Below are 8,853 nucleotides of genomic sequence, written 5' to 3'. Positions count from 1 at the left end.
AAGAACCCTCCCCCTGAGCATGTGGAAACACCAGTGTAACCAGCCAAACGGACGTGCTATCCCACGCTGGATTATTCTTTTTGGCTGAATGTATTTCTAAAGACTGGGGAGTGTCAATGAGAAAAATAACTGTCGCTTAAAGCCGCTATTCCCCCCAGAAGCTTATATATAATATTAGTGTTTTCACCTCTGACCACGTTCTGCGCCTTTTAAAAAAAATATGTTTTCTTGCGTGGTAAAAAGCAGGATTTTATTAATCTCAAGCATCTTGGGGGCGTCTAAGGTGGTTAGCCACGAGCATTGAGTCACGGTCGTTTCATGCCGGGACATTTGGCCGTTGAGACCATTCGCAGCCACAGGTATTCCCAAATCATAACCCCTTATCCTAAAAATCTTAATCCTAACGCTAACTCTTTCGGCTAACTCCTACCTCAGGGCCGAAGCCGCCACTGTCCCTCAGCAGCTGAATGACCACGTCGAAACGGCACCGGCTAATAGTCCTCTTCTGTCTGAGTGTACCATGGTACCCTTTAGGCTGCACTGGGCTCTGGGAAGAGCTCCATTTTAACCTCCCAGATACATAATATTTGAAACACATATATTCTGAACAAAGCAATAGATTATAAAGAAAGAAAGAAAGAAAGAAAGAAAGAAAGAAAGAAAGAAAGAAAGAAAGAAAAGACAGCTTTGGAAAGGACAAGAATATACCTCTTAAAGTAAATAAAACTATAAAATGGAAATAAAATTGGTGATCGGTTGCTGCTACAAATGCAGTTCTCAAGTGTCTCACGAACCACCAAAAAGGCCCGTTTTTCAGGGGAATGCATACTGTACCATACACAATCTTAGTGAGCTCAAAGCCGAGTCCCACAGTATTATATATTTATATATTTAATTGTGTCAGCTGCAGCGCTGCTGAGAGAGTGACCTCAAATGTACCACAGTAACAAAGAAGCCCCGATGTACATCCAATGTGGCAAATTATTAGATTCATTTCTATGTTTCTTCTTCTCATAAGTATGGGTCATTTTGTTCAATCTGTGTCCAAAACATATTAATCCTGCAAATATGTTAAGGTGCCACTCTGTCAGCAGGTACCTATAGTGCCACTATATCAGCAGGTACCTATAGTGCCACTCTGTCAGCAGGTACCTATAGTGCCACTATATCAGCAGGTACCTATAGTGCCACTCTGTCAGCAGGTACCTATAGTGCCACTATATCAGCAGGTACCTATAGTGCCACTCTGTCAGCAGGTACCTATAGTGCCACTCTATCAGCAGGTACCTAGATGCCACTCTGTCAGCAGGTTCCTATAGTGCCACTCTATCAGCAGGTTCCTATAGTGCCACTCTATCAGCAGGTTCCTATAGTGCCACTCTATCAGCAGGTTCCTATAGTGCCACTCTATCAGCATGTTCCTATAGTGCCACTCTATCAGCATGTTCCTATAGTGCCACTCTATCAGCAGGCTCCTATAGTGCCACTCTGTCAGCAGGTACCTATAGTGCCACTCTATCAGCAGGTTCCTATAGTGCCACTCTATCAGCAGGTTCCTATAGTGCCACTCTGTCAGCAGGTTCCTATAGTGCCACTCTATCAGCAGGTTCCTATAGTGCCACTCTATCAGCAGGTACCTATAGTGCCACTCTATCAGCAGGTTCCTATAGTGCCACTCTATCAGCAGGTACCTATAGTGCCACTCTGTCAGCAGGTACCTATAGTGCCACTCTATCAGCAGGTACCTATAGTGCCACTCTGTCAGCAGGTACCTATAGTGCCACTCTATCAGCAGGTACCTAGATGCCACTCTGTCAACAGGTTCCTATAGTGCCACTCTATCAGCAGGTTCCTATAGTGCCACTCTATCAGCAGGTTCCTATAGTGCCACTCTATCAGCAGGTTCCTATAGTGCCACTCTATCAGCATGTTCCTATAGTGCCACTCTATCAGCATGTTCCTATAGTGCCACTCTATCAGCAGGCTCCTATAGTGCCACTCTGTCAGCAGGTACCTATAGTGCCACTCTATCAGCAGGTTCCTATAGTGCCACTCTATCAGCAGGTTCCTATAGTGCCACTCTGTCAGCAGGTTCCTATAGTGCCACTCTATCAGCAGGTTCCTATAGTGCCACTCTATCAGCAGGTACCTATAGTGCCACTCTGTCAGCAGGTACCTATAGTGCCACTCTATCAGCAGGTTCCGATAGTGCCACTCTATCAGCAGGTACCTATAGTGCCACTCTGTCAGCAGGTACCTATAGTGCCACTCTATCAGCAGATACCTATAGTGCCACTCTGTCAGCAGGTTCCTATAGTGCCACTCTATCAGCAGGTACCTATAGCGCCACTCTGTCAGCAGGTACCTATAGTGCCACTCTGTCAGCAGGTTCCTATAGTGCCACAGTATCAGCAGGTACCTATAGTGCCACTCTATCAGCAGGTACCTATAGTGCCACTCTGTCAGCAGGTTCCTATAGTGCCACTCTATCAGCAGGTACCTATAGTGCCACTCTGTCAGCAGGTTCCTATAGTGCCACTCTGTCAGCAGGTTCCTATAGTGCCACTCTGTCAGCAGGTTCCTATAGTGCCACTCTATCAGCAGGCTCCTATAGTGCCACTCTGTCAGCAGGTACCTATAGTGCCACTCTATCAGCAGGTTCCTATAGTGCCACTCTGTCAGCAGGTTCCTATAGTGCCACTCTGTTAGCAGGTTCCTATAGTGCCACTCTGTCAGCAGGTACCTATAGTGCCACTCTATCAGCAGGTTCCTATAGTGCCACTCTGTCAGCAGGTACCTATAGTGCAACTCTATCAGCAGGTACCTATAGTGCCACTCTGTCAGCAGGTTCCTATAGTGCCACTCAATCAGCAGGTACCTATAGTGCCACTCTGTCAGCAGGTTCCTATAGTGCCACTCTATCAGCAGGTACCTATAGTGCCACTCTGTCAGCAGGTTCCTATAGTGCCACTCTGTCAGCAGGTTCCTATAGTGCCACCGTATCAGCAGGTTCCTATAGTGCCACTCTATCAGCAGGTTCCTATAGTGCCACTCTATCAGCAGTTCCTATAGTGCCACTCTGTCAGCAGGTACCTATAGTGCCACTCTATCAGCAGGTACCTATAGTGCCACTCTGTCAGCAGGTTCCTATAGTGCCACTCTATCAGCAGGTTCCTATAGTGCCACTCTATCAGCAGGTACCTATAGTGCCACAGTATTAGCAGGTTCCTATAGTGCCACTCTATCAGCAGGTACCTATAGTGCCACAGTATTAGCAGGTACCTATAGTGCCACTCTATCAGCAGGTACCTATAGTGCCACTCTGTCAGCAGGTTCCTATAGTGCCACTCTGTCAGCAGGTTCCTATAGTGCCACTGTATCAGCAGGTTCCTATAGTGCCACAGTATTAGCAGGTTCCTATAGTGCCACTGTATCTGCAGGTTCCTATAGTGCCACTCTATCAGCAGGTTCCTATAGTGCCACTCTATCAGCAGGTACCTATAGTGCCACTGTATGAGCAGGTTCCTATAGTGCCACTCTATCAGCAGGTTCCTATAGTGCCACTCTGTCAGCAGGTTCCTATAGTGCCACTCTATCAGCAGGTTCCTATAGTGCCACCGTATCAGCAGGTTCCTATAGTGCCACTCTATCAGCAGGTTCCTATAGTGCCACCGTATCAGCAGGTTCCTATAGTGCCACTGTATCAGCAGGTTCCTATAGTGCCACTCTGTCAGCAGGTTCCTATAGCGCCACTCTATCAGCAGGTTCCTATAGTGCCACTGTATCAGCAGGTTCCTATAGTGCCACTGTATCAGCAAGTTCCTATAGTGCCACAGTATCAGCAGGTTCCTATAGTGCCACTCTGTTAGCAGGTTCCTATAGTGCCACTCTGTCAGCAGGTACCTATAGTGCCACTCTATCAGCAGGTTCCTATAGTGCCACTCTGTCAGCAGGTACCTATAGTGCAACTCTATCAGCAGGTACCTATAGTGCCACTCTGTCAGCAGGTTCCTATAGTGCCACTCAATCAGCAGGTACCTATAGTGCCACTCTGTCAGCAGGTTCCTATAGTGCCACTCTATCAGCAGGTACCTATAGTGCCACTCTGTCAGCAGGTTCCTATAGTGCCACTCTGTCAGCAGGTTCCTATAGTGCCACCGTATCAGCAGGTTCCTATAGTGCCACTCTATCAGCAGGTTCCTATAGTGCCACTCTATCAGCAGTTCCTATAGTGCCACTCTGTCAGCAGGTACCTATAGTGCCACTCTATCAGCAGGTACCTATAGTGCCACTCTGTCAGCAGGTTCCTATAGTGCCACTCTATCAGCAGGTTCCTATAGTGCCACTCTATCAGCAGGTACCTATAGTGCCACTCTGTCAGCAGGTACCTATAGTGCCACTCTATCAGCAGGTACCTATAGTGCCACTCTGTCAGCAGGTACCTATAGTGCCACTCTATCAGCAGGTACCTAGATGCCACTCTGTCAGCAGGTTCCTATAGTGCCACTCTATCAGCAGGTTCCTATAGTGCCACTCTATCAGCAGGTTCCTATAGTGCCACTCTATCAGCAGGTTCCTATAGTGCCACTCTATCAGCATGTTCCTATAGTGCCACTCTATCAGCATGTTCCTATAGTGCCACTCTATCAGCAGGCTCCTATAGTGCCACTCTGTCAGCAGGTACCTATAGTGCCACTCTATCAGCAGGTTCCTATAGTGCCACTCTATCAGCAGGTTCCTATAGTGCCACTCTGTCAGCAGGTTCCTATAGTGCCACTCTATCAGCAGGTTCCTATAGTGCCACTCTATCAGCAGGTACCTATAGTGCCACTCTGTCAGCAGGTACCTATAGTGCCACTCTATCAGCAGGTTCCGATAGTGCCACTCTATCAGCAGGTACCTATAGTGCCACTCTGTCAGCAGGTACCTATAGTGCCACTCTATCAGCAGATACCTATAGTGCCACTCTGTCAGCAGGTTCCTATAGTGCCACTCTATCAGCAGGTACCTATAGTGCCACTCTGTCAGCAGGTACCTATAGTGCCACTCTGTCAGCAGGTTCCTATAGTGCCACAGTATCAGCAGGTACCTATAGTGCCACTCTATCAGCAGGTACCTATAGTGCCACTCTGTCAGCAGGTTCCTATAGTGCCACTCTATCAGCAGGTACCTATAGTGCCACTCTGTCAGCAGGTTCCTATAGTGCCACTCTGTCAGCAGGTTCCTATAGTGCCACTCTGTCAGCAGGTTCCTATAGTGCCACTCTATCAGCAGGCTCCTATAGTGCCACTCTGTCAGCAGGTACCTATAGTGCCACTCTATCAGCAGGTTCCTATAGTGCCACTCTGTCAGCAGGTTCCTATAGTGCCACTCTGTTAGCAGGTTCCTATAGTGCCACTCTGTCAGCAGGTACCTATAGTGCCACTCTATCAGCAGGTTCCTATAGTGCCACTCTGTCAGCAGGTACCTATAGTGCAACTCTATCAGCAGGTACCTATAGTGCCACTCTGTCAGCAGGTTCCTATAGTGCCACTCAATCAGCAGGTACCTATAGTGCCACTCTGTCAGCAGGTTCCTATAGTGCCACTCTATCAGCAGGTACCTATAGTGCCACTCTATCAGCAGGTTCCTATAGTGCCACTGTATCAACAGGTACCTATAGTGCCACTGTATCAGCAGGTTCCTATAGTGCCACTCTATCAGCAGGTTCCTATAGTGCCACTCTACCAGCAGGTTCCTATAGTGCCACAGTATCAGCAGGTTCCTATAGTGCCACTCTATCAGCAGGTTCATATAGTGCCACTCTATCAGCAGGTTCCTATAGTGCCACTCTGTCAGCAGGTACCTATAGTGCCACTCTATCAGCAGGTTCCTATAGTGCCACTCTACCAGCAGGTTCCTATAGTGCCACAGTATCAGCAGGTTCCTAGAGTGCCACTCTATCAGCAGGTTCCTATAGTGCCACTCTATCAGCAGGTTCCTATAGTGCCACAGTATCAGCAGGTTCCTATAGTGCCACAGTATCAGCAGGTTCCTATAGTGCCACCGTATCAGCAGGTTCCTAAAGTGCCACTGTATCAGCAGGTTCCCATAGTGCCACCGTATCAGCAGGTTCCTATAGTGCCACCGTATCAGCAGGTTCCTATAGTGCCACTGTATCAGCAGGTTCCTATAGTGCCACAGTATCAGCAGGTACCTATAGTGCCACTGTATCAGCAGGTTCCTATAGTGCCACTGTATCAGCAGGTTCCTATAGTGCCACTCTATCAGCAGGTTCCTATAGTGCCACTCTATCAGCAGGTACCTATAGTGCCACTGTATCAGCAGGTACCTATAGTGCCACTCGATCAGCAGGTTCCTATAGTGCCACCGTATCAGCAGGTTCCTATAGTGCCACTGTATCAGCAGGTTCCTATAGTGCCACAGTATTAGCAGGTTCCTATAGTGCCACTGTATCTGCAGGTTCCTATAGTGCCACTCTATCAGCAGGTTCCTATAGTGCCACTCTATCAGCAGGTACCTATAGTGCCACTGTATGAGCAGGTTCCTATAGTGCCACTCTATCAGCAGGTTCCTATAGTGCCACTCTGTCAGCAGGTTCCTATAGTGCCACTCTATCAGCAGGTTCCTATAGTGCCACCGTATCAGCAGGTTCCTATAGTGCCACTCTATCAGCAGGTTCCTATAGTGCCACCGTATCAGCAGGTTCCTATAGTGCCACTGTATCAGCAGGTTCCTATAGTGCCACTCTGTCAGCAGGTTCCTATAGCGCCACTCTATCAGCAGGTTCCTATAGTGCCACTGTATCAGCAGGTTCCTATAGTGCCACTGTATCAGCAAGTTCCTATAGTGCCACAGTATCAGCAGGTTCCTATAGTGCCACTCTGTTAGCAGGTTCCTATAGTGCCACTCTGTCAGCAGGTACCTATAGTGCCACTCTATCAGCAGGTTCCTATAGTGCCACTCTGTCAGCAGGTACCTATAGTGCAACTCTATCAGCAGGTACCTATAGTGCCACTCTGTCAGCAGGTTCCTATAGTGCCACTCAATCAGCAGGTACCTATAGTGCCACTCTGTCAGCAGGTTCCTATAGTGCCACTCTATCAGCAGGTACCTATAGTGCCACTCTGTCAGCAGGTTCCTATAGTGCCACTCTGTCAGCAGGTTCCTATAGTGCCACTCTGTCAGCAGGTTCCTATAGTGCCACCGTATCAGCAGGTTCCTATAGTGCCACTGTATCAGCAGGTTCCTATAGTGCCACTCTATCAGCAGGTTCCTATAGTGCCACTCTATCAGCAGGTACCTATAGTGCCACTGTATCAGCAGGTACCTATAGTGCCACTCGATCAGCAGGTTCCTATAGTGCCACCGTATCAGCAGGTTCCTATAGTGCCACTGTATCAGCAGGTTCCTATAGTGCCACAGTATTAGCAGGTTCCTATAGTGCCACTGTATCTGCAGGTTCCTATAGTGCCACTCTATCAGCAGGTTCCTATAGTGCCACTCTATCAGCAGGTACCTATAGTGCCACTGTATGAGCAGGTTCCTATAGTGCCACTCTATCAGCAGGTTCCTATAGTGCCACTCTGTCAGCAGGTTCCTATAGTGCCACTCTATCAGCAGGTTCCTATAGTGCCACCGTATCAGCAGGTTCCTATAGTGCCACTCTATCAGCAGGTTCCTATAGTGCCACCGTATCAGCAGGTTCCTATAGTGCCACTGTATCAGCAGGTTCCTATAGTGCCACTCTGTCAGCAGGTTCCTATAGCGCCACTCTATCAGCAGGTTCCTATAGTGCCACTGTATCAGCAGGTTCCTATAGTGCCACTGTATCAGCAAGTTCCTATAGTGCCACAGTATCAGCAGGTTCCTATAGTGCCACTCTGTTAGCAGGTTCCTATAGTGCCACTCTGTCAGCAGGTACCTATAGTGCCACTCTATCAGCAGGTTCCTATAGTGCCACTCTGTCAGCAGGTACCTATAGTGCAACTCTATCAGCAGGTACCTATAGTGCCACTCTGTCAGCAGGTTCCTATAGTGCCACTCAATCAGCAGGTACCTATAGTGCCACTCTGTCAGCAGGTTCCTATAGTGCCACTCTATCAGCAGGTACCTATAGTGCCACTCTGTCAGCAGGTTCCTATAGTGCCACTCTGTCAGCAGGTTCCTATAGTGCCACCGTATCAGCAGGTTCCTATAGTGCCACTCTATCAGCAGGTTCCTATAGTGCCACTCTATCAGCAGTTCCTATAGTGCCACTCTGTCAGCAGGTACCTATAGTGCCACTCTATCAGCAGGTACCTATAGTGCCACTCTGTCAGCAGGTTCCTATAGTGCCACTCTATCAGCAGGTTCCTATAGTGCCACTCTATCAGCAGGTACCTATAGTGCCACTCTGTCAGCAGGTACCTATAGTGCCACTCTATCAGCAGGTACCTATAGTGCCACTCTGTCAGCAGGTACCTATAGTGCCACTCTATCAGCAGGTACCTAGATGCCACTCTGTCAGCAGGTTCCTATAGTGCCACTCTATCAGCAGGTTCCTATAGTGCCACTCTATCAGCAGGTTCCTATAGTGCCACTCTATCAGCAGGTTCCTATAGTGCCACTCTATCAGCATGTTCCTATAGTGCCACTCTATCAGCATGTTCCTATAGTGCCACTCTATCAGCAGGCTCCTATAGTGCCACTCTGTCAGCAGGTACCTATAGTGCCACTCTATCAGCAGGTTCCTATAGTGCCACTCTATCAGCAGGTTCCTATAGTGCCACTCTGTCAGCAGGTTCCTATAGTGCCACTCTATCAGCAGGTTCCTATAGTGCCACTCTATCAGCAGGTACCTATAGTGCCACT

The sequence above is a fragment of the Ascaphus truei genome, chromosome 7, assembly GCF_040206685.1.
Source record: "Ascaphus truei isolate aAscTru1 chromosome 7, aAscTru1.hap1, whole genome shotgun sequence".
In the NCBI taxonomy this organism is placed as follows: Eukaryota; Metazoa; Chordata; class Amphibia; order Anura; family Ascaphidae; genus Ascaphus; species Ascaphus truei.
This window is presented reverse-complemented; position numbering follows the sequence as displayed.